Below are 26,763 nucleotides of genomic sequence, written 5' to 3'. Positions count from 1 at the left end.
TGTCTTATCCTTGCCTTGCAGGAGGTAGAACTGTGCCTGGAAGGATAGCTAAGGAATTGCAAAGGCACCTACAGGTCCTGCTTAAGGTTACCTTTGCCCAGTTTTAAATAACAGATAAAAAGGAACTGATCACAAACAAAAAATTCGTGGTAACTTAGCTACACCTGAATGTGCCTTGATCACATTTCTGATATGCAACAGAATAAAATCCACATACTTGTGAAACTGGCCCTATTAAAGCACCAAACCTCAAATTGTGAGCCAAACCAGCTGTGAAGAAGAATTTAATCAGAAAAATATGAATGATGATTGGGAATCCTTTAAGAACACCTTACTAGATGCCCTCTCTCCTCCCCCCTCCAAAAAAAATCACAGTTCCACAACTAAGGAAGAAGGCTATGCTGGTTACAAAAAGATCTAATTTAAAAGTGCAGTGAAGGACGCTATAAATTTAAAAGATATATAACAAATGGAAGAAAGAGGCACTTGATAGTAATGAATATAAATCAGAAAGTTAGGAATTGTAGAAAATGGATAAGAGAAGCAAAGGCATACAAGGAGAAATCTATGGCCAGCAGAGTTAAGGACAATAAAAGAGAGTTTTAAGCATATTAGGAACAAAAAGAATCCTGACAATGGTATTGGTCCATTATTAGATAGAATTGGTAGAAATAATAATAATGCAGAAAAGACAGAAGTGTTTAGCAAATTTTTCTGTTCTGCACTGGCAGGGGAAAAAAGAGATGACATAGTTTCATCATGCGCTGAATAAAACTCTTTCCATTCCACTAATATCTCTGGAGGATATAAAACAGAAGCTACTAAAGTCAGACATTTTAAAATCATTCGGTCCAGATAACTTGCACTCAAGATTTTTAAAAGAACTAAAGAACTGGCAAGTAACTTGCTAGACTGTTGGGGTGTTTTTCTTTTCTTTTCTCTAATTGATGATTGAGCCTTGGGGAAGTTTCAGAAGACTGGAAGAAAGCTAATGTTGTGCCGTTTTTAAAAAGGGGAAATGGGATGCCTGTTACTCTGACATCAATCCCGGGCAGGATAAAGGAGCGGCTGATAAGGGACTCTTTTAGTAAAGTATTAAAAGAGCATAATGCAATTAGTGGAAATCAATATGGGTTTATGGAAAATAGTTAGTAACTTGATACTGTTTTTTGCTGAGATTACAAGTTTGGTTGATAAAGGTAACAGTGTTGACATACTTTACTTAGACATCTGTAAGGTGTTTGACTTGGTACTGCATGATATTTTGATTAAAAAGTTAGAAGGGTATAAAATTAATGTGGAACACATTAAATGGATTAAAAACTGGCTAAATGATAGATCTCAAAATGTGATGACAATTTCTCGTTTACAATCGGGTGTGTTTCCAGTGGTAGCCTACAAGGACCAGTTCTTGGCACTATGCCATTTAAGATTTTTATCACTGACCTGGAAGAAAAAATGAAATCATCCACTGATAAAGTGTGCCGATGACACACAAATTGGGGGAGTGGTAAATGATGAAGAGGACAGGTCGGTGATTCAGAGCATTATGGATCACTTGATGAACTGGATGCAGATAAACAGATGCGTTTTAATGCAGCTAAATGTAAATTTATATATCTAGGAACAAAGAACAAAGGCCATACTTAGACGATAGGAGCCTCTATCCTGGGAAACAGTGACTCTGAAAAAGATTTGGGGATCAAGGTGGATAATTAGCTGAACATGAGCTCCCATTGTGAGGCTGTGGCCAAGACAGCTAATGTGATCCTGGGCTGTATAAACTGCGGAACCTCGAGTAGTAGAGGGTATTTTACCTCTGTATTTGGCCCTGGTCTGACTGCTGGAATTTTGTGTCCAGTTCTGGTGCCCACAATTCAAGAAAGATGTTGATAAATTGGAGAGAGTTCATAGAAGATGCACAAGAACGATTAAAGGATTAGAAAAGCTGTCTTATAGCGATAGACTCAAAGAGCTTAACCTAGTCATCTTAACAAAGAGAAAGTTAAGGGGGGCGATTTGATTTACAGTCTGTAAGTACCGGCGTGTGGAACAAATATTAATAATGGGCTCTTCAATCAACCAGAGAAATGTATAACATAATCGAATGGCTGGAAGTTGAAGCTAGACAAAGTCAGACTGGAAAGCAGGTGTACATTTTTGACAGGCAGGGTAATTGATCATTCTCCATCGCTGACCAAGGTTGGAGGTTTTTCTAAACGATAGTCTCTAGGAATTATTTTGGAAGTTCTGTGGCCTGTGCTATACAGGGGCTCAGACAATGATTCCATCTGGCCGTGGAATCTATGAGATGGGGAGAGAACCCAGTTAACATCCTGCTGCACCCCTTAGTCTCTAACCTGCTCCTTGTATTTTGAAGCTACCCTCGTGGCTGGAGGTGCAGCTTGTGCAGAATTCGCTCCGCTGGGATTCTGCCCCTCAGATTTATCCCCCAGAGCGGATCTTTCCTAAGGACAGACTTGAGTCAGGGCTCAGAGGATCTGGGCTCAATGCTTCAACTTTAAAGCTAGACGGGACCATTATGCTCTAGTCTGATCTCCTGCATATCACAAACCAGAGACTCTCACCCTTTCAGCTGCATTTCAGACTTTCATCCCTTGCAGGGGTGCTGTGAGGATCAACTCCTTAATGCATGGAATAGAAAAGCCTTGAAATAAGCCTTTATTATTTTTGCCCCAGTCACAGGCCGGGATCCCATTGTGCTAGGCACACTGCTCAACACTCCACCTATTTACCTCCCAGGGTGGCTCACTGGGCAGAGACTCTGATACATCTCCACATTTCAGAACCTTGACTCCAAATCTTCCCTGTTGTGGTGCAAGGCAGGAGAGGGGGTTGGGTTTGAAGGCTGGGCTCTGAACCCAGCTCTGCTGCATTTGTTTCAGGTCAAGTACGAATTGGAAAGGGCTTGTTTTCTTATACTGGTAGAGAGGGGGCCAAAATCTGATCTGGGAAAGCTGGGGAGTGTGGAGATCACAAATATCCCTCCCAAGGAGAACTGAACAAAACAAAAAAGAGAAACTTTTCCTGTCCCGTCCCCCAACTATGGCAATGTCACTGAAATTTCCACCAGTCCTATTAGTTAGTAAGTGTGGGGAAAGGCTCTGAAAATCCTTTAACGAACATTAATGACTTCCAGGGCATTGCACCAGGTATGACTGACACCCAACAGCTACAATGACATTAATCAGAAGTGAGAGATACGTGTCCAGCCGGCCAGCACCAAACAGCTGCTCTGCTGAAATCAGCTGCCAATCCAGGAGGGGTGTCGTGTCTGGCATGGAAGCCAGCACCCTGAGAGCTGATGGACAGCTGTCATTCCAAACTGATCCCCTTTCCCTGCTAATGCATTTCAACCTGGGGCCGTCGCCGTCCAATGTCACTTGCATCACAGATTCCACAGCCTGATTCCACTGACATGCAAGTGTGAAATATTGGCAAGATAGTAAAATGCTATTGTAACACCAACAGACCCTGGTCATCAGCAGGGGGGACTGAACCTGGGACCTTTGGAGCTTAGTGCATGAGCCTCTACCACATGAGCTAAAAGCCAAGTGCCTGTTAGCTAAAGAGCAGATTCATTTTATCTTTCTCTTTAGAATATCAGGGTTGGAAGAGGCCTTAGGAGGTCATCTAGTCCAACCCCCCCCACTCAAAGCAGGACCAATCCCCAGACAAATTTTTGCCCCTATCCCTAAATGGCCCCCTCAAGGATTGAACTCACAACCCTGGGTTTAACAGGCCAATACTCAAACCACTGAGCTATCCCTTCTGAGTGGTCTCACTGACACTAGATGGGACAAAACAACACATCCAGAAGGTGTGTGGGTTACACTATGTGGTCTTGTATCAACATAGAATATTCCATGCCTCCACAGTGAATATGGCTGTTCCATTTGCTAGGCCTAAACTACTGTTGCAATCAGCCATTGATTGAATATTTTCCAATAACCATGACATTAACCCACTTTTCTTGTTGCTGTGTCTCTTTGATGTGCTGTGTTTTCTTTCCCAAATTTAATAGCTGCTGGTGAAACAGAGGTGAAGGTGGAAGGAAAAAGAGGTATGTATGCATCACACTTTCATTTTCACGGTGTGCTGTTCACAGTATGGAGGTCTCACATGCATCATCACTCGCTGGGTGACCTTGCCGAAGCAAAGCCATCTTGTTGGTGTACACCTCACAGCTTTTTACTGGCTCAGCATCCGCCTGCAGAGAATTGCGCTTCCAATGTGTTCTCTGAATGCTGGAAGGGAAATGGCTATGGGGAAAAGGTCTCTCATCTTCATTTGCAACTGATTCTTCACGTAGATCAGCTGCCTGACAAAGCCAGCAACACCTTATGTCTTTGTTTGGTTCAGATCAGGGCTGTAGCTAGAAATGTGACACTGGTACAGGGACTGACCCTCCCTCCCCCCTTTCATATATGGCCATAATTTACTGTGACAGATGGGCCATTGTACGTACAATATGATTACCGATGCCATGCTCGTACATCACCTGGGTGACATTGCATGCAATACAGACATCCTCATAGGTCAAGACATCTAGAAGTTTGTTAATAAGGTTGGGTAAGTGGACTGGACACCTGCTTACTTCAGGAATGGCTTCCAAGTTGCAGCTGCCCTGAACAGCCAAACACCTGGGTTTAACACAGTTATAGCTATGTGGATATTTATTTAGGGTGAGGTTTTCAAGAGCACCTCTGTGATTTAAATCAATGGATTTTCTATTCTACTCTTAAATCACTGGGCTGGGCCTGAGAGATTGAAAAGACATATCAGGGTGTGATGGGGCAGCTGCCCCTCACTGGCTGGCAAAGGGTTAATAGCAGCCCTTGGAGCGGCTGTGCAGAACCCAGCCAACCAGAGGAAGGCTTAGAAACAGCCAATCAGGGCCAATCTGGGTCCTATAAGAAGGGCTGCAGGGCAGAGAAGAGGGCAGTCCCTCTCTATAGCTTGAGGGAGAAGGACTGGCTGCCTGTAGAGAGCAGTACCTGGGACAGAGCAGTGTTGGGGGAGCAAGCAGAGCGCCAGCCTGGCTGGCTCCTAGACTGTGGCCTTGATACAGGGGCTGAGTAGGTGCTGGAGCTATGGGGAGTGGCTCAGTGAAAGCGGGTAGTAGCAGAGGGGAAGGAGAGGCAGTGAGCAGCTGCCAGCTATCCGGTCCCTGGATTTGGGCCCAGAGTAGTGGGTGGGCCTGCCCTCCCCCTTTGCCCCACTGGCTGCCAAGGGGAGCGGCCAGCCTAAGGACTGCAGTTTGCCCCTGAGCGAGGGGCTGGACTAGGGGCTGCAGTTGGCCACTGCAGCGAGAGGCTGGGTGAAAGAGTGTAGGTTCCCCTGGAAGGGGGGACACAATGGAGTTGGGGCACAGCCAGAGGGCCTTGCCCTGAAGAGAACGTGGGTCCCCGGAGACAGTGGAGAAGCAGCAACGGAGAGTGAGACACCACAGGAACAGGGTGTCTGCTGATGGACAGAGCTCATTCCTGGAGCAACCAGCAGGAGGTGCTGCGGTGGTGAGCACAACCCGTTACATAGAGGAACAATTCCTTTTCTTTAATTTTCTTTTCTTTTGGAAAGTGTCCCCTTCTAGCCCCAACTGTCACAAGCCATGACATGCAAGTCATAGTTGCTTGTTAACAAGGTCTATATTAAATAGAGATGGGCCCAAACCGAGCTCCTGGATAGACTGTATGGATCTGTGTCTGAACTCATGGACCATATTTTTCTCTCTGTTACATAGCTGTAAGTCTAAAGTAACTCCACTTACTTCACTGGAGTGGTGTGAGAGATGCATCAGAGTGACTGACCAGAATTTCCCCCTGGAACACTAAAGGGCACAACCAAAAGTCCAGATACTGAAACTTGGTGGGTTGACATCTGGATCTGAATGCAAACACTCACAAAAATCATGATGTTTGTATTTGTCCAAGTATTGAGCTGGATTTGAGCTGCAAACTTGGATCTAAGCCCTGAACAGGGCGCGCACGCACACACACACCACCCCCCCTGTCTGACTTAGGTCAGCAAGCACTCAGGACCTAAGTCCTAGGATTCACCCAGGGGATGAGAGGTGAATCTGAGCCTGAGTCTTGCTGAAATTCAGGTCCAAGCCCTGTTGCTTTTCAGGGTGGATGCAGCTGAAGCCACAGAGCTGAGTCAGGGGGTCTGTGTGGGGCCACAGGGCCACATTAGCATGGTTATGAGCGCTGGGCCCAGCGGTTGTAAGCCCAGGCTACAATACAGTGTGGAACTCAAGCATGGGCTTAGAAACACTGACTCCACAAGCACAGATCCGGGTTCACAATGCAGCGTGAACAAACCCGCAGGGTGTATCTTCACTGCAGTTGGGCTGGGGATCTGACCCGGAGCACCTGGGTTAGCCTAACCCAGGTGTGAGCACCTTCAGTGCAAAGGCCTACATGAGTTAGTAGGTCCTCACTGGCTCTGCACTCCTGTGTGTGTTGCTAGGGCTTCTGGGAGTGTATCCATGGTGCTCTGTGCTGCTGTGAACTAAGGCTACATCTACACTACAGGGGGAGTCGATTTAAGATACGCAAATTCAGCTACGTGAATAGCGTAGCTGAATTCGACGTATCGCAGCCGACTTACCCCGCTGTGAGGACGGCGGCAAAATCGACCTCTGCGCCTTCCCGTCGACGGCGCTTACTCCCACCTCCCCTGGTGGAGTAAGAGCATCGATTCGGGGATCGATTGTCGCGTCCCGACGGGACGCGATAAATCGATCGCCGAGAGGTCGATTTCTACCCGCCGATTCAGGCGGGTAGTGTAGACCCAGCCTAAGACTCTATGGTTCCTCCCCAGCAACTTGTCAGAATCTGTCTGTAACTGTACTGTCTGCCCTCGGTCAGGGCTGGGCCGCACTGCACCAGCTCAGGAGCAGAGAACAGATATGATGCTCCCCTCTGCATCCAGCCTGTCCATGCACTAGCAGGGGAGTGTCCCCATCACAGTCAGGATTAGAGCTGTTGGAAAATTTGCAATGGAATCGTTGGAAAATGCAGTTTTGTCAAAATTGAACCATTTTGCAGGAACAGCCGGAATTCAATGACCTTTTCGATGAGGCGAATGTTGAAATTAATCACTTTGTTTTGGTTCGTTTCCTTTTACATTATAGGAAAATTGGTCATTCAGTGTTCTGTTTGATCATGTTTTGGCACGATCAAAACAAAATGTTTGGATGGTTTTTGAATGAAAACCAAACCTGAATGTTTGTTTCATGGGAAATTTTGAAATTTCACCTTTTTTGTGCCTGGTTCAGAATGAAGCCATATTGCCATTGGTCAGAATTTCCCTAGAGCTGGACATTCTGGTTTCTGAGCAGCTCTCATCAAGATTCAAAGAGATCTTGAACCTGGGCGAGGGGTCCTCCCCCCGCTATACTCCCCTGCATGGCCACGCAAGGGATGTGACCATGTAACTCTAAAATAAGGGATAGATACAGCTGGAGTAGGGCAGGGCTTGATATTGCTAAATGGAGACAGAATGGCCAGTTTCATGATGGTCTGAAAAATAGATGTTTGGCTTCACTGTAAACATTTCCCAAGAGCAAAAATTGGAAGCTTTGACCTGAAGCCCTCATTCATTCTTGGGATTATTTCTGTTCCTCTGTCCAAACCCATCTGATGGGTCTCTGACCTCCTTCCTCAGGCTAATTTCCTAACACCAAGCGGGGCTCAAGGAATCCTCGCCCTTTCTTCTTTCCTTCCTCTTGCTTTCAGCCTTATCAGTTTTGACATCTCTGCTTTTTGCCTAGTTTTCATTGCAGTTCTTTCCTCTTCCCAGGATCGCTGCAACTGCTGTTGCTTGCATAAAGACTTGCTTGTGCTTCTGTAACGCTGGCAGGCCCCGGTTGTCGTCAGGCAGGATCGAACCGGGGACCTCTGGAGCTTAGTGCATGAACCTCTACTGCATGAGCTAAAAGCCAACAAGCTTTTAGCTAAGACTGTAGAGCAGACTCATTTTCTCTCTCTCCAAGTGGTCTTGGTGCCACTAGATGGGACAGAACACCACACCCAGAAGGTCTATGGGTTACACTTCCATGGTGGTTTGCTCCTAATTGCACCTAATCCTGCCAGGAGCTCTGACATGCTGATTTTATCAGGCACTGGAAGTTCCTTGTATGCTCGATGATAGCCAAATGGACTAGCTTAATAGGTTGAGAATTAATTGTATGGAAGCAGGAGGCTGCTATCTTAAATAGCTAGTACCTGATGAGGGCTGCACCTCATGGTAGACCCTCCCTCCTAGGTTAGCCAGCAGCTTCATAGAAGGGCTCAAATTGAGTTTGAATAAAAAAAACTGCATTAGCAAGTATTGTGTTAAGACTGGAGGGCCAGATCCTCTGCTGGAGTAAATGGGCACAGCTGTACTGACCCCTGGTCATGTTGCACCCATTTACCCAAGCTGAGGAGCTGACCTAGGCTGCCTGACACTAGGAGGAACTAGGGTAGCATAAGGCAGAGTCCATGGCTTAAAAGCGCTCCTGTTACTGAGATCGTCCGTCTCCTGAAAGTACGCTCCTTGCTGTCCTGGGTTCCAGTGCGATCACTTTATATTGGGGTGAACAAATATCAAGCAAGCGCAGGGCACTTGGCAGCTGATTTTATGTGGGATGCATTATGGAGTAGCAGGGAATCTTTAATACAAGACATAATGAAAGGACAAGGAGACAGACTAGGCCCTCTTTGAGCTGGTGGGCAGGCATCAACCACACTCCCAGTCCTGGTGGAGGGGACTCTGCATGGTCTGGGGCCCACACACGGGAAGGATGTGATCAGGATTTGGAGAGTTGGGGATAAGGGGCGGGGGCCTCTGGCACCCAGGGAAATTAGCTAGAAATGTTAACACACCCACAAATTGTATTAACTTTTCTGCATCTCACTGTCTCCCCAAATTCTGCCCTGGGGCAGCTGCTGCTGCTAGGCAATGTCTCTGCCACCAGGTTCAGAGACACTTCACCCCTTGGGTGTGGAGTATACAGTAATGAACACCTCAGATATCCTTATAGCCCTGGTACCTCCTGTTTCCCTTCCCTCCCACCCCGAACCACCTGGATTGGGTGGCTGGGACTCTTCCATGGGGGACGAAACCTCACCCCCTCTGACAGGATGATTTGGGGTCAATTTCCCCATGATCTCTCACCAAAATTGCGAAGTGAGGAGCCCCCTCGAGAAGACAATCTGCCCCAAGGCTACTCTTGTCTTCTAAGCCATTGGGCAGGTGACATGGTGATTTATTGCTGGACTTAACAAAGGGCTTGTCTACACTGAAAATGCTGTAGTTGCAGAGCTGTAACACATCCGTGTAGACGCTCCCTATGCCGATGGGAGGGGTTCTCCCACTGGAGTTAGTATTCCACCTCCCTGAGAGGCAGTAGCCGACGGATGGAAAAATTCATCCGTTAACCTAGCATTGTCTACGTGGGGATATTGCTGAGGGTGTGGATTTTTCACACTCCCAGATCTGCCCAGCCACATCGCTTAATGTTCTAGTGTAGACCAGTCTGTAGTGTGCAGGAATGTACAATTACCACTGACCGCGGCAGGTCAGAAACATTTTCTTCAAAACCATTTTTGGATGAAAAATGGCTTTTCTGCTCCCTCTAGTTTTAAACCACTCTCCAATGCTCTTTTTCCAACAAGTAATATTTGCTAGACAATTTTTTGTTTTGATATTGGGGGAGGGAAGGAAAGGATGAAAAATAAAAAACTGAGAAATTCTAGGTTTTTCTGGAAATAGAAATGGAGAAGGAGGTGGGGGACTCCAAAACATTTGGGGGGGTTTCCGTGAGAAACCAGAGAAATTTCTGTGGGAAAACATGAAGCAACATGAACATTTGTAATTTCTTTCTAAATGAGTCATGGAAAATACTTACTGTCTTTTATCCTGTTCTACTGGTTTTGTTCAGTATGTAAAAGCTAAAATATACAGTTACTATAGACATACAGAAACTCTTATTTGTCCATTGTGACTTAGGTCCTGATCTAAAATCAATGGAAGTCTTTCCATTCATTTTAATGCGCTTTGGATCAGCCCCATAGTTCCCTTTAAAAATGTTCCTTCGTGCTGGTGTCTACATTTTTGTGTGTCTGTCAACAGGCAAAAAGAAATGTAGTTTTTCATCCTCAACATTATCGGTTCAAACAACATGTCAGCATCTGGATCTAACCGTTTAAGCCCAACCGATCAGTAATTAAACCTAAATTACAGGGAAATGCACAGTCTCACCCTACATCAAATTAGATATCTGAAGTTCAGAAGGGGGAGAGCATTTCTGGTGTGTGAATAAATGAGCAAAGCCTGGCAACGTGCAAAGTCAATAGCATGGCTGGGCAGAGTACATTGATGGGGAAGCAAGAGTCAAAGGATGCATGAAGGCCAGGTGGCAGCAGAAGATGCAACTACATAGTCAAGAATACAAAGCCAGGCTCTGTTGCAGCAAGCCCCAGGTGTGGCCAGGATAGGAGTTGCAGGAGGAGCAGAGGTGAGTGCAGAGACAAGTAGATGCAATGGTGCTTTTCCCTTCTACAGAAAAGTATAGACCCCTCCTTGTTTTCCTTCCAGCACTGCCTGAAGGACTGTCCCACAACAGGCTAGCAGCCCAGAACAACTCTCAATGTCATTAAGAGACAGATGAGCAGCCACCCGCTGGTAGCTGTAGCTAATGGTCTGCCATCACCCTGTGGTCAGCACATCCAAGAAGTTGGATCATCCATCTACTGTGTTCTTCCAAAGCTACAGTACGCTTGAGCTTAGTTGGTATTTGCATCCACACTAGAAAAGGGAGTTAGGGCCTGGTGACTGCTGTCAGTGGCTGCAGCACCCTTCAATATAATTCTACCTCACTTTCCCAGCCTTTGAGAGCTACTGTTCAAACCAGGGGTGCCAGAAGGGGGGGACCAGGGCCCCATCACTTTTTACTGACCTTACGGGCAAATGATTGTGGGGGGGTGAAGAGGCGCAAGTGGGGGGTAGTCAGGGGGAAGGGGTTGCATGGGGAATGGGGCCTGGGTTTGGGTGCTGGTGGCCCCCCACTTTTAGGGAGCTTCCATTACCCCCGGTTCAAACAGTGGATCCCTGCAAAAGCATCAATGTGAAGCCAAGCTAGCAAAACCAGACTAAATGGTAAGCCCCAACCATCCAATAAGCATAAAAGAAACACAGCCGGCCCACCTGGTCAGCTCAAAGACAAACACAGCCAGCAACGGTTTCATGGAGTGTAAAGAGATCAGGTGCGTGAGGTAATATATTTTATTGGACCAACTTCTCTCTGAGAGAGAGACAACATAGAGTGTAGGCAGCTTAGTAGCCAGCCAGCATCTCCTAACACAATTAGTGCCTCCATGTACCCTCCAAGCAGTGAGAGGCATCTGCTTGCTTCCTTAATTAATGGAGATATCCCATCTCCTAGAACTGGAAGGGACCTCGAAAGGTCATCAAGTCCAGCCCCCTGCCTTCACTAGCAGGACCAAGTACTGACTTTGCCCCAAATCCCTAAGTGGCCCCTCAGGATTGAACTCACAAACCTGGGTTTAGCAGGCCAATGCTCAAACCACTAAGCTATGACAACATGACACTTGTCAAAAGCAGAAGTGAATCCATTGCAATACCGAACCAGCCCTTCCAAGCCTGGCATGTGAGAGCTGAGAAGTAAAGGCCCGACTCCCTTAAAGCCAGCGAGGCTCTTTGGAGGGCTCGGAGCCACTCACTGTGAGGAAGGAAATGGTTTTCCACCTCTTGAGAGAAGTTTTGAGCTTTCAAAAATGTTTCCTGTCCTCAATTGGGACAAAGTTGAAACCTCAAATTTTTGCAAACCAAAAATCCAAATGAAATGAAGAGCGGGTCAATCAAAACCATTCATGTCAATGATTTTGAACATTTGGGTTTATTTTGACCTTTTCAAAAACCTTTTTTACTACCAATTAAATTTCAAAACCCAAGTCATATTTCCTCCCCACCCCCCCAAAAAAAATTGGAAGTTTTTCGTTTTGAATGAGTCAAATGTCCCTCTTTGATCATTTTTTAAACCTTTTTTTCAAAACAGGAAGTTGGTCGCAACCAACCCTTTCCTGCGCACAGTTCTGGTTTTGATGAATTGTCCTTTTCATGATGTAAAAAGCCTCTTGTCAAAATTCCCAACCAGCTCTTCTAAAAGGTGCAGGACTCTTGCTGCTGTTGATCAGCTGATTTAGCACCGGCTGTGCATTCACCGTTATCCAGTTAGATGGTTTAGGACAAGGAAACAGATCATGTCCTCTTAGATCTCCCGTCTGCTGCCAGGTGCTTGGGCACCAGCTGCTCTCCCTGGACCTGGTGGACTGGAACTGGGGTCTGCACGCAGGGAGGGCTGAAGTTGGGACTAGGAGCAGGTCGGGGACCTCATGGAAACGAGTCAGAAAATGTAAAACACCCTCTACTTGCACTCAGTTACAATTGGGGAATTGCCAACTCTCTCTATAGTAACGTAAGTCATGGGAGATTTGGTGGTTGGCTTCACTTTTTTTATTTTATTTTATTTTTTTTTTGAAAATGAAAGGAGGTTTTTAGCCCTGATGTTTGTGAAGAAAAGCTTTTAAACATCACCCCTAAAGGCTGGGAAAAAGCCAAATATTTATTGTTTTTCAAAATGCCATGATTTTGAAGCCAATTTCATTACTTCTTTTGGTCCTTCATTTTTGAACACTTAGGACTGGCATTGCTGCACCCGAAACCAGAAAGAAACTACCTGTTTCCACGCTTTCTGCCTGTTGTTCCTAGCTCCACCTGCTGAATTTTGAGCGAGAGGGTGAGCATCGCTGGGGTGAATACGTAGCGGAAGAAAACATTCCTAACAATGACACTGTCTAAGTAAACTGCCTCATTTCCCCCTCAGCTCCCTGGATAATGAAGTGGATGGAGGTTTTCAAAGCAGGAGATGCTGATCCTGTGATAACGATCGGCACCAATGACTGTATTCCTATTCCATCAATTGAGTGATGGAATCACTTTGTCAGAAGCAGGCTGCTACAGAACAGACCGGTACTCAGTGCGCCAGTATTGATTGGCTGCATTCTGATGGGCGTAGAGCAGCATTTCCCAAATTTGGGGGTGCACTCTCCTCCATGGGACATGCTGCAGGAGATGTGTATAAAGCAGAATTTGAAGGCTTCTGACAACACATGGAACGGCTGAAGCAGGGCGGAAACGGATTAATTTTCCTGAAGCAGGTGGGGATCAGCTTTCTAACATTTGGGAAGCACGGCCTTAGAGAACAGCAATAGCAGGCCGGATCCTTCAGGAATTGCTCGATCCGAGCCAGTTCATGATTCAGCCAATCAGGCGCTTGTTTATCTCTAACTGTTAGGGATTGGCTGATCCTGGAGATGCTTGACTTCTGTTGCTGGCTGCAATTGGTTTTGGCTTTTCTCCCTCTCTTTTAGCCCCCCCCCCTCAAAAAAACTTCAGAATTGTAGACTCCAAATCCTATATTTTCAGGCCCAAATCCTGGTTCTATTGTCCTCAATAACTGCCATCAATTTGCTAGGACTTCACTGGCTCCTCAATTTGGCCTTCTATTAAAAAATGACGACAACAACCAAACCCATCACAGCGACTAACCACACAATGGACAAAGCTTCCCTGAGTGTCCCAAAAATATGTAGACATGGCCACGTGTGCAATATCACACAGGGCTTGAGCTTGAGACCTCGCGGCTTTTTTCTTTAAATCAATGGTCTTTGGCTCAAGCACTAAATGGGGGCTAGCAATGAACATAAGTCAAAGGTGCAAAATGCCTCTTATGCTCTCAGGATGCCAGAGAAGCCCATTTCTCGTGACCTGATTTTCAGAGGTTGCAGCTGCAGGGAGTCCGCACCCCTGAGAACCAAGTCCTGAGGAATCAAGGTCTCTGCTCCTTCTAAAGCTGCCAACTGGCAGGACTGAGCAATGTTTCCATGAGCTGGGAGGGTGGAAGGCCTGGTGTCCGTCCTATTGCATTCTTGCTCCTTACTCGCTTCCTGAGCGCTGGTACAGATTCCAGCAAAAGTATAAGCACAACTTTCCCCATGCCCTCCTCCTGATGTCTGCCATCTTTTTGATGACCGTATTCCATTTGTCGCCTTGTTTTACTATAATGTGCCTGGGGCCTACCTGGTGCAGTGGTTAGCCCTACATCTCTGGTAACTTCCATTCCTCCTCAAGTGAAATGGGCACAACTGTCTCAAGTCCCAAAGGGACATTTTGCATATATCACAATCAAAGCACAGGACAATGTGATTGGCAGCCTTTGCTCAGAAGGACAGTTAATGGATTTATAAAGGTTAAGGTTAAAAGGACCCATCCTGATCATCCAATCTGACCTCCTACATTAATTTGCAGCAAGGTAGATTCAAGTAAGATATTAGGAAAATCTTTCCAACTATAAGGATAGTTGAGCACTAGAAGAGGTGACTAAGGGAGGTTATGGAATCCCTGTCACTAGAGGTTTTGAAGAACATCTGTGATGGAGACTCTACCAGGTCCCTGGGTAAGTTGTTTCAATAGTTAATCACTGTCCCTGTTAAAGATTTGCACCTAAGGGGTGTGGTTTGTTTTTGTTTTGTTTTTTTAAATATCTGAGTCGGCCATCTCAATTTTGAATATATCTCTGAGTCAAGGGCATCTCAGTTAGATTGTAACACAGATAACTTGGCTGCAGTGAAGTTGTTTTCATTTGGTCTAAATGTATCTGGAAGGGTTTCTTTCTAAGATGAAAGATCTTACTGGGCTTCGGACATCAAGTGTGAAAAGCGTTTCCAAAGATTCTGTGGCTCTAGGTGTAAAAATAGCAAAATAAAGGACTGGTTCTATTTAAGTACCAATATTTCCCAATATTTAGATTGTATGTGTAAAGCAAATGAAGCCTGAAGCAGGAAATGGGAGGAATCCCTACACAAAAGAAGGAAATTTGAGAAGAATGACTAATCTAGGAGAGGAAACCAGGAGCTGTAATGTGTCATTAGCGAGGCTAAGAAAGAACCCATCTTTTGTTGCCTCAGGACAATAGTGAATGTTTGTGCAGCCCTTTTGAGAGGGGTCAGAAATATCTGCTGCAGCTCAGCTGGTGCATGTGAGACTTCAGCACAAACCAGTCTTCCAGCTAGAGCAGGACTATTAGAATCTCCCAGTTACCTTGGTCTTATACCTGCACCTGCTGTCTGAGTAGAGACAATGAGCCCAGATCTGCTGCGCCCCAGTCCAGTGGTGGCACACCAGGACATCTTTTCTCCTGGAAAAGACACTGGGGGCGAAGTTCTCAAAAGTGCCTAAGTCTCATCTCCTAAAGAGTCTGATAGTAAGATGAACTTGTGGCAGTGTTGGATTTGAATTGTGGGGTGTGTTAGCAGTGATATAATCGTATCCACAATCTCCCTCGCCTACCCCTCCAAAAATGGACCATGCAAGAACCTCTGTCTAAGGGGGAGGAAGATGCAGCAATATAACTTTTCTCCCAGTCAGTGCTATTTATAGACTCTTTGGGCACTGTAGTCATTTGGCTGGGGCATATGAATACAGTGACTGAAAAATGGTTTTTTTTCCCCCAGGGACTTTTAATGGAAAAAGGACACACTTTTACCCAAAATTGAGAATTTTTGGTTAAGAATTGGGGGGGGGTGGGACTTACAGTTGTGAAAAAGTATCCTGTTTTTGGACCAGCTCTATGTAGGAATTTAAGCGTTGCCTTGCATGCACAGGAAATATACAGGGGGAGATTGTATTCACTTAGAGCTGTTGGACAAGGGCTCAGGAAAAATAAGTAAAAGGAAGGGTAAACAGTGGGTAGTGGTTGGGTTAGTGCTTGGGTTCTAAGCAAATAAGAATTCCTGCTACTTCAGGAGGTGACTTGGTCCAATACTCACAGGCATTTGGAGAAGGGAGACACAGCATTTTTGGAAAAATAGAAATGTAAGGTAGGAGAAACTCATGACTGTATATTCAAAAAGCAGCCCTCCCAAATATACTGTACATGGACATCTGTCCCTGAGTCAGACCTAGATAAGAGTGGAAAGGGAGCATAAACTTCTGTGATCTACACGTACATTTTACCTCACTGACTTTGGGATGAGCTCAACGTGTAGAGCAAATAAAGAATATGCCCCTGGTGTTTGACTTGGTCATTACAAAAACACCTTCCTGTGGTGAAATGCAAGTGGAAAAAGAGAATACAAACCACAGCCCACCTTCTCTGGCCCCCCATTGCACCCGCTCTGCCAACCTTGCCACAGCCCCTATGCTTCATGCCAGCCTGAGAATACACATCACCCACTTTATGGCACTGTTTAATGTCCTGTTGAGTTTCTCTGGCCATGCAAAGAATCTGGCCCAGAATTTTAAAATCTTCTCAGTGATCTAGCCATGGTTCAGTTCTGACAGCAGCTAATTTCTTAACCCCCCCAATTACCTGGAAAACTCTTTGAAGAAGGCATAAGCCCTCTCCCCAACCTTAAAGAAGAAATACCCAGAAGGAAATCTAGATTGAACTGCTGGAGAAGAAAAGCATCTGACTGATTCTGTGTGCACCTGAGGAAATTAGTCTGAGGCTCAGGGTTACACATGGATCAACATATTGAACTGGGCATCAGCCTGCCAGCACCAGGAAAGAGGCAGGGCCCTGCAGAAAAAGACTCTGCGATGTAATTAAAGACTGTATCATAATGCATAAGCACAAAGGGGCTGAACTAAGATATACGGGGGGCATTTCAGTCTGACATTTACTGACTTTTTTTTTTTTTTTTTAGCACTTCACTTGGAATCTTAACTTTCTTTAAAGGTACGTCCAGTTTCATCTGTCCATTATCCACCAATTTTCCATCCGTGTGGCTCCCTGCATTTCCCTGTACTCATGCTGACATAAAACTAGGGTGACAGAGGGGTGCATTTGGCCTGTGGTTTTTTTAATAGAATTTTTTATACGGTGTTTTTATTTAAATGATCAAACAAAAAGTGAGAGGCGGTGTTGTCCAATGGGGAGGGTAGTGCACTGAAATCAGAACTGGGTTTTATATTCCCAGCTCTGTCCCAGCCTGCTGTGTGACCTCTGCAAAGTCACTTCCCTGCTCTGTGCCTGGGTTTCCCTGTCTGTCTTTGGGGCAGGGACTGTTTCTCCCGGTGTGTGTGCAGTGCCTAGCGCAACAGGGCTCTGATTGTGTTTGTAGTTTCTGGACAATGCTATATTACAAATAATTATAGTAAGTTTCCCTCTGCAGTCTGTGCCAACCACCCTGGATCATTAAAAGAGGGATACAAGAATCCCCCTGGGATTGGAAGGAAGGGGAGAGGGGGTGGCGCCAATGCAAGGAGAGAGCATGACAGGGTGCTGTTATAAATGGAGCCCTTTGGAAGCCAGCGCCCCGGTTCCTGAGAACACCCAGGGCCCTGGGTGTGCTTAGAGTAGTTTGCATTTGGAAGGGATCTCTTGCACCAGTAGGGAGCCTGATGCACTCATGGGGTGGGTAGCTCTGAGCAGGAAGCAAGCAGTTGAAAAGACTGAGCCAGAGAGGGGGCTCCAGGTAGCTGCTGCTATGCGTTGATGGACCCGGAGCAATAAAGACACTTGTTGAAGGCACCCTGGACTGGGGGTGCTGCTTTAATCCACCAAGAATGCCTCTCAGTCAGGAGCTGAAGGGGGAGAGCCTGGTCACAAGTGGGAGCTTGTCTGGGGTTCACTTGCCAGCCAGAGCCAGGAAGGGTGAAAGGTGGCCTGTGGGAGCACAGGCCAAGCTGGGGAGAAGATGGAAGAGCAGAAGAGATGGCTTGCAGGGCACCAGCTGGTGGTGCAGAAGGTGCCGCATTCATTCCAGCAGGCAGTGACGAGGCCTGCTGGGACAGCAGGTGGAGCAACAGGTGTTCCAGGTGTGCATGAAGGGACAGGCCCAGGTACAGAAGCAGCTACTAGAAAATGGGACCCAGTCCTGCTGTGGAGAATGGACATCAGGGAGTGGGGGTGGAGACTGTAAAATGGAACCAGGGACGCGTTCTTACTTCTTGAAAGAATTGAAACATTTGAAAGAATTGCTACTGATGCGGGCTCGGATAAAGGGTCATGGGCTATACGGTTAGCCCTTGCGTGGCAGGAGAAGTCCAAGCCACTTACGTGGCACTAGGCGAGAAGCAGGCCAAGCGCTCTGATGTGTTGGACCATGCAGGCTTGTCAGCCAAAAGGTACCGATAGAAATATAGGGCAGGCAGGGGGACTTCTGGGGAAAGTCCCAGAGCCTATGGGCAGAATTGGACTGACAGGGCTGACTGACGGCTGAGCCAAAGGGAGCGAGATGTCCAAGCGGGCATGGATGCCATGCTCATAGAACAGTTTATGTAGTGTCTCCTGGGTACTCACTTCTGGGTGAGGGGACACCAACCAGAGGTTCTGAAGGCAGCAGTAAAATTGAGCAGAGTGTGTGTAGCAGCTGACTCTTCCAAAGAAAGCAACTCCTCCTCCCTAGAGGGTGAGGGGAGGGCAAGGGTGTAAGGGCTTCCTGAGACAGGAAGAAAAGGAGGCCACTTCAACCAGCCAGGCTATAGCCTGCCACCGGGCAGGTGGGGAGGAGCGGGACAAGGTCACCTTAATGGGGGTTTAGTTAGAGTAGGAGGGACTGAGGTCCCTTGGGTTTGGAAGGGTAGAAGGCATCACTTGCCCCTGTAGGGAGCCTGATGAGTTCATGAGGTAATTAGGTTATCAGCTGGGTAGCTGTGAGAAGAAAGCAAGTGGTACAAAGGCTGAGCCAGAGAGCAGGAAGGGGACTCCACATAACTGCTGCTATCTGGAGCAGAAACAGCACTGAAGACACTTGGTGGAGGTACGCTGCAGCACTCACTAAGAAGGCTTTCCAGCCAGGGCTTCTCTCTCTCTGAATACTAGGGCTGTGATTTCTGTGTTCAGCCCATGTCCTACCATTTTCTCCTCTAGAAAGGGGAGATCTTATCTTCCCCTCTGGAAACCTTAGGATGAATCCATCAACTTTGTGGAGTTTTTTTAACATGTTCGTTTCTCGGGGAAACGAACACAGCTAATCACTACTCTGCCATATCAGTGAGCCAAAGGCTTACTGGTTCTGTTTGAGCCTTATCCACCCTGATTGAATTGGCCTCGTTAGCACTGACCCCCCACTTAGTAAGGCAACTCCCATCTTTTCATGTGCTGTATATTTATATCTGCCTACTGTATTTTTCACTCCATGCATCTGATGAAGCTTATGCCCAAATAAATGGGTTAGTCTCTAAGGTGCCACAAGGACTCCTTGTTGTTTTTGCTGATACAGACTAACACGGCTACCCCTCTGATGTTTCCAGAGAATGAAACCAAAGCAAAACACCCTCCCAAGATTTAAGAACTGATGTGTCCAACTTCTAGATAAGAGGAGCTGCTTACAGGAGGGGCATGGGTTAAAACAACACTGTCAGTGAAGATCAAAGGCCTTGTCTACATGAGGATTTCTGCCTGAAAATTTCCCACTGCCAGTGCTAGCAATAGTGCCTACCCTGCTTGCCGTAGATACAATCTTTGGGATAAGCATGTACCATGCTTCGCAGCAAACAAGCCAAGCTTGGAGTTGTGGTGGCAAGGCCTCTCAGTCTTAGGTGAGGTATGGCATTCAAAAATCATGAGATTGGCCACCAAAAACATGAGATTTAAAAACTGTTGGGTTCTTTTTATCTCCCTTCTGGTGCCTGAGCCTTTAGGGGTCACACTTTGAGGTATTTCTCCACAGGTGTGAAGGCTAGGAGCTTGCTTGTTACTTTTGATGAAAGCTATGATTCTCATCTAATCACTTGCCTCCAGGAGCTGGGGCTTGAGCAGAAACACTAAGTATCGTGAGAGTTGGCAATAACCAGCTCTACTGGATGCAGAACATGGAGGACATTTTTTTTTTTTCTGCAAAAAGAGCGAGAACTAAAAAACCAAAACTGCCTTTTTTGATTCTTCTTTTCTGTTATTGGCTTTTTCTTTTCTCATCCTTTTTCAGTGGAATGAGTGAAAGTACCTTTACACCACTTGTAACCTGAGGCCTACCCACCCCAGTGTACAATAGAGCAACCCCAGGGCTGCTGTAATCTATGTTCAGAATTCCACATGCACAAAGGGCTGTTCTGGCTTCTGAGAATAGTTAGAATACGGGGTGTGCCAGGAATGCCTCCCCACCCCCCTAACACATGCCTTAAAGTGGAGGATTCAAGGAGGGGAGGTATAGGGCCATTACACCAGCTTTGCTCGTCCAGAATATCTATCCTGCTACATCAGGGTTATAAAATGGCACCCAGAGCCACCATCTGTATAGAGCCTTTAATTATTGTTATTTATCATGTTTATTAGGGCAGTGCCTAAGGGCCAGCCTAGAGTGGGGCCCCATTGTGCTAAGTAGTGTACAAACACAGATGCCCTTTTAATGCTACTGGAGATTCAGGCCCAATATTTTTTCTTCTGTATAGAGCGGGCCAAAAAAAGATATTTCTATTTCACCAACAATTTAACTTGTGATGTTTTTCTCTACACTTTTTTCAAGAAAACCATAGGCATGTTCTGATTTTGTGATTGAAAAAAGTGGGCACCAAACAACTGAACACTTTCATTTTTTGCGACCAATACCTGAACATTTGGGGGGGGGGGGTTCCCCCCACCTCTTTTCTTTTTCCTCATTTTTATGCCTTTCTCCATTTTGCCCCTGAAAAAGGATGAGAAAAGAGATCCAATAATTCAAAAAACAAGAATCCAAAAAAAGTCAGTTCAGGGTGGTGATGGGAGATTATTTGTTTGTCAGAATATTTCAGTATTTTCCAATAACAAATGTTCCTCAGAAGAAAAAAAAATAAAAGCCCCTTTTTGCAGGAAAAAACTATGCATGAAAACATTGACCTTCATAACAGCTGTGGCCAAGCTCTTCAACTGTTTCTTAGCGAGAAGATGGCAACAGAAACGTTCAAGAACAGTGAAACCAGATCTACATTTTTAAAAAAGAAAAAGCAATTTCAGTAGTTCCCCATCAGTGGCTGGATTTTGCCAGCGTAGAGCCGGTGGAACTCAATGGATTTGGAGTCCAGAATGTTCTAGTCTCTCTTCAGGGGGAGATTCCCTTCCCCGTACCAGCCCCTTTGTGCCGAGGAAAAAGGCCAGGGCAGCAGAAAGAGGCTCTAAAATCCCTGCATGCAAACAGCATAAGGCTGCCCTCTTCCTAAATCTTGGTGTAGGGCATGTCGAGGGCAGAGCTTCTGTCCTCAGCTCCGTACAGATTCTGGGCAGTGCTGCTACTCCGAGGGCAGCCCCAGGAGGCTACCCTAACTTCGCTATCTAATTTCTGCCAAGGGCCCCTCCAACCATTGGAACAGCCCAGGATCAGACAGGTTCAAAGGTGTCTAAAGCCACCATGCACACACACCCCCCATCTGCCTGGGCTGCAGGTTCTGTCTGCATCTCTTGGAGGTGCAGAATTACACCCTTACTTTGTTGGCTCCTAGCACAGAGTGGTGAGTGGGGAATCCAAGGAGCTCTCTTCTGTTCTACTTTATTCTACTTTTCACACACAAGTTTCCAACTGTCACAACCATCTAGCTATTTAATAGTGAAAAACAAAGCAGCCGCATTGTACGAGCCCCTAGAATGTTTCTTCCATGTATTTCTGTTGTCAGTGCAGCTTTAATGCTGTCAAGACACCAGTGATTGCAGAACTATTAATGATGACAACGTAATGGCTTGAATCCCTTAACCTTGTTCATTGCCAATACACAACTGACATGATTACAGCGTTCCTGTTGAGGATCTCAAACAGGGCCTCACGTAAAGACTTTTTTTTTTGTGCCACTAACCTAGGAGGAAAGATTTGCTCCATGCCAAGCACCAGCCATTCTAAAATGTGGGAATAGATACCAGTTCTTAGCTTTTTAATCACTTGGCTTCTATGGAAATACATCTTTAAAAAATACCTAAGCAGCTTTTCCCACTCACATAACAATAACCCCAACTATCTATGGTCAGTGTAGACATTAGCCAGAATGAACATTGAGGTCCGGATGCTGCACAGCCTTACCTCCAAGCAGGCCACCTGATCTCTCTGGCACTACTCACATGAGTAAAGATAGTACATGTGCACAAGTTTTCAGGTTCCGGGCCTTGGGTACTGCAGCCAGGATCATAGAATGACAAGCTGCAATAGATTTCTTGTTTATAGTCTCTTCAGAGCAAGTCTTCAGCAGGTGTAAATTGGCAGCGCTCCACTGACCTCAGTTCACATGTATACCAGCTGAAGCTCTGGCTCTATTTCGATCTGAAATAGTGCTGTGCGTTTTATATTTGATTGAAAGTGAACTCTGCTGTATGTGTAATTTCCCCCCCGCCCTCCTCCCCCACACACAATTCTTTCTCCTTATCTACTACAAACATACCGTTACGCAACTTGTGATCTTTCTCCTTAATGTCGGATGGGTTCTCCTGTTCTTTCAGCTAATCCGTTTGAAAGCAGTCGGTGTTCATTTCAAATCGCATCTCAACCCTTCTCTGTCTAATCTGGCGATCTACCCAGGCAGTTACTACGCAGCCAACACTGAGTGCTACCAGTATTATAAGAACAGTAAACATAGGCTAAAGATGGAGGTTTCATTCTTTGGGGTCACTTTCCCATCTTTTCTCTCTCTCCGGGGTCGATGCAGGGCTGCTGGCACAATTTGTATAGTGTGGGGGCTGAGAGCCATTGAACCCTGTATATGATGGAAACCACTCCAAAGGCAGGGGTGTGGTAGCGCCCCTGGTTCCAGCACCCATGCGTCAATGGAACAGACAAAAACTCGCTGGCTTTCCCGAAGCCTGCAGTGTAAACGTGGGTACTGTGTTCCCACTGTTCTTAGTGCAGGTTGCCAACCCTCCAGGATCGGCCTGGAGTCTCCAGGCCTGAAAGATTAATCTTTAATTAAAGATTGTCACATGAGGAAACCTCCAGAAATACATCCAACCACAATAGGCAACCCTACCTGCCCTGCTCAGGCTCCGCACTGCATCACCCATCCGAGTTCAGTCTGACTTAACTGTGCTTTTGTTGCACTCTCCAGTAAAAGCCACCTTCTTCAGGCTATTGCAGAGGGAGACCATCCACCGACAGCGCTGGTTTTGGTTGCCCTGGCTCCTTGCCTCTTTTCCTTGCCCCTGGACCTTTATTTTCTGGGCTTATCTTTCTCTTCTACAGCAGCCCCTCACTGCGACTGCCCCCTGTGACCTCTGGTGAGGACTGTTCTGCACATTCCACCTTTCCCCTTGCTTCTCCACATAGCTCGCATTCTTCCTGAGGGCGCTGCGCTCCCAGAGGAAGGAACCACTCCAAACAAGCTCAGCCTGTTCCTCCTAATTCCTCTGACATGTCTGATAGCTCAACACTCGCCCCCCACCCACAATTTAAACATTCCCACTAGCAGCAGCGTCTCTGCCTAGCTAGGGGGTTGTGAAAGGTAACGACTGATAGCAGCTGAGCATGGGCAAGGGGTTAGAGTGGCAGTCATTGGCTCTCAGATGTATGAGGCACTGTACGGGATGGTGGTGGACCCTAAATTAGAGACACTGGTGAAGATGGAGTTTGGATGTTTGAAATGATGGGGAAATAATCTCTCATGTGTAGTTTGTGGGTGAATTTAGTGCTGGACTGGAAGAACTCAACTCAAGCCAACTAGTATGGGCTGTATGGACATCCCTGCACTGCTGGGCCTGTGCCCCGCTACCCTGACCTATCAACTCCCCCTGCTATCCAACACCTGGGTCGCATGGGAGCAGAGACTGGGCCATGGTGTTGGATGACCCCCATAAATGGGGAGTAGGATGAGGCCACCCTCTTCAAGCCAGGATTTGATCTTCGCCAGGTCTCTAAAGATGAACGGCTGGTTCACTAACCCGCTGCACCGCCCAGCTCCCCTAAACAACTGCAATGGTGCCACGATTCAATTCCTGTAATCTAAATGTTAAGTAGTCGATGGCCCCAGGTATACATGGGATGGAGTTATATTTAGACTTAGCATGGGGTTGGGAGTTATAGTTATGGGCCAGGTCTCCAAGGACTGAGAAACTCAAAGATGTTTTCCTTTCAGCGTCCTACAGTGGCTCATGGATCTGGGTCCTGTGCTGCCTGTTGGCCATGCTATTCACTCAGACAACTGAGGGCTAGACCTTGCCTTTAGGCTGAGTCCTAGCTAACCCACAGCTGTCCTGGAACAACCATCTGGGGAGTGTCGAGACTGGCATTTACAATCACGTTGCTAGTTAACTCCAGTTGACAGCCAATTCACTTGTATTAAGAGCAAAATTTCTAGTCTGGGCTCGGGCAGTCCCAGTGCTAAAACATGGGTCTGTGAATTGGGTGGCACAGTTGTCTGAAACAAGGTTAATGTGGGCTGCTGAATGGTGATGTTGCACCAGAAGGAAAAGAAGTCAGCTTGAGTCTCCAATCCCAGGGAGAGTTTGCGGGGCTGGCAGTCGGGCAGGAATATCTTGTGACTAAGTTTGAGTGATAGTCAGACCCAGAATTAAGGTACTTTGCAAAACAGAACCTCCCTTGAAGAACATCCATTTCCTTCCAAAGTATTTAAAAAGGACGAGTCGACTCATTCCATTGTACAACTTTCCTGTTGAACAGCTTCAGGGCACAGGTTTTAATGGATACTACGGAGCCGTAACCATCTGTGTTGTTTGCTACCTCATCATGCACAAGGAATATAAAACAGTGAGACGTCTGGCCGTTCTTATGCAAGTGATTTAAAACATGGCCCTGTCTCCTTCATTCCCTGCACCATGTGCATTTCTGATATTATTTATCACACTGCTGCCACAAACCAGTGGGAAAGTGGTTCTCCATTTAAATACCTGATAGCAGCATTCCTAATATACTCTACTTAGATCCCTCTCCCCAAATATTTGGCTTTCACAGCCAACCATACTAACATATGCTGCATATGCCATGGAAACATTTATAGCCCCATCCTTGATAATGGGGCAGTGTGGTCCAGTGGGTAAAGCAGGACCTTGGCAGTTAGGATAGCTAGGTTTTATTCCTGTCTCTGACACTGACCTGCTTTATCCCCTTGGACTTGAAAAAACACAAGTGTTTTGGAGGGGGTATAAACCCTCTGGCTTCAGGGCTGGAGACAGCCCCTGACTAACAAGGGTTAGGAAGACATAGCTCAGTGGTTTGAGCATTGGCCTGCTAAACCCAGGGTTGTGAGTTCAATCCTTGAGGGGGGCCAATTAGGCATCTGGGGCAAAATCAGTACTTGGTCCTCCTAGTGAAGGCAGGGGGCTGGACTCAATGATCTTTCAAGGTCCCTTCCAGTTCTAGGAGATGGGACATCTCCATTAATTAATTATTAAAAAAATTAAATTTCCCCCAGAGGTAGGTTTTCCCATAACTTCCTACTGCAAGGCTTCCTCAGAGGCAGCCGGCGCTGTGTGGAGGCTGGGGACTGGGCTAGATACTCAGATGCTTATAGCAATTCTTGGGTCGCCAATTTCCTTGCAATTCTCTGCAAGCCTGACTGATGCCTCAGTCTGGGCAGTCTCCAAAGCCTTATGGTCCTTCTTTGTGATCTCAAATCCTCCCCCAGAGACGGAGGGATGCAGGTTTGGAGCCAAGGATGGGTCAGCCCCATACCCCTCCTCAGAGTGAGGGCAGTACACACTAGAGACAGCAGGAGCTGCATCAAAGGTCAAAGGCCATGACTGATGTGCATGAAAGTAAGCAGGGAGTGAAAGGTAATCCCTTTGGTATTGTCTCCAGGAATTGGAGGAATTCAATCTTCCCGATGAAAGAAACAGCTGGGAGAGAGTAATGGTCATTGATGGTTTAATTAATACTGTACATTGAGCCTCATTCAAATGGAAGACTGCCCACAATTTCATAACAATACAGTGTAACTAACAAATGGCATTCAGAGGCTGCTGCCCCAGATATAGATGGCCTGGGGCTTTTTGCTTTTCTGTTGCATGATTTCACTTAGGCTGCAGAAGATGATATCCGCTGATTGAAACAATTATAGAGCTTCCAGGCCAGTGCAATTTATAGTGATCTGCTGCCATTCGCTAGGAGATGGAATCCCGTTGGTTTCAAGGGGACGGGGGACGTGAGCGTGATGGAAATGCTGGGCCTGTCTGCACACAAGTAGTAGGGGTCCAGAGAAATAGAAATAGCCATGTTAGAGCTGGCAATGACTCACTCCCCAGGTAGTTTTATTGGTCTTTTCCACCAGGTGTGAGAAAAACAGTTCAAAAGCAGTTTACAGCCTGTGTGCCCACATGAACTCATTTTACAAGGGAGTTGGAGAAAGGCCTTTGAAGCCTCCCAGGCTTCATCTGCTATAGCCTCCTATGTGATAGCCTTATATGGGAACCCATCCCCCCAGTGCAATCAACATCCGGAGAGCTAGTGTGACTTGCCTGCTGGTATGTTTACCACTGCATGTTCCTCCCCCCCCGCCTTGAGGCTGACACAGTGGTAGAAATACAGTGTAGTTGTAGAGGAGGACTTGTGGCACCTTAGAGACTAACAAATTTATTAGAGCATAAGCTTTCGTGGACTACAGCCCACTTCTTCGGATGCATATAGAATGGAACATATATTGAGGAGATATATATACACACATACAGAGAGCATAAACAGGTGGGAGTTGTCTTACCACCTCTGAGAGGCCAATTAATTAAGAGAAAACAAACTTTTGAAGTGATAATCAAGCTAGCTCAGTACA

At 46.4% G+C, this 26,763-nt stretch overlaps 1 long non-coding RNA gene across 1 annotated transcript in view; it reads right to left on the bottom strand.

The window, feature by feature from the left end:
* LOC135974408 (uncharacterized) overlaps positions 1-25,080 on the bottom strand; it is an 80,122-nt gene extending 55,042 nt beyond the window's left edge. The window contains exon 1 of the long non-coding RNA XR_010591660.1: positions 23,017-25,080. This is a non-coding gene — a long non-coding RNA (uncharacterized LOC135974408). The remainder of the gene's footprint in view (positions 1-23,016) is intronic.
* Between the last annotated feature and the right edge of the window lie 1,683 nt (positions 25,081-26,763).

Source organism: Chrysemys picta, chromosome 11, assembly GCF_011386835.1.
Source record: "Chrysemys picta bellii isolate R12L10 chromosome 11, ASM1138683v2, whole genome shotgun sequence".
Taxonomy (NCBI): Eukaryota; Metazoa; Chordata; order Testudines; family Emydidae; genus Chrysemys; species Chrysemys picta.
This window is presented reverse-complemented; position numbering and strand designations above follow the sequence as displayed.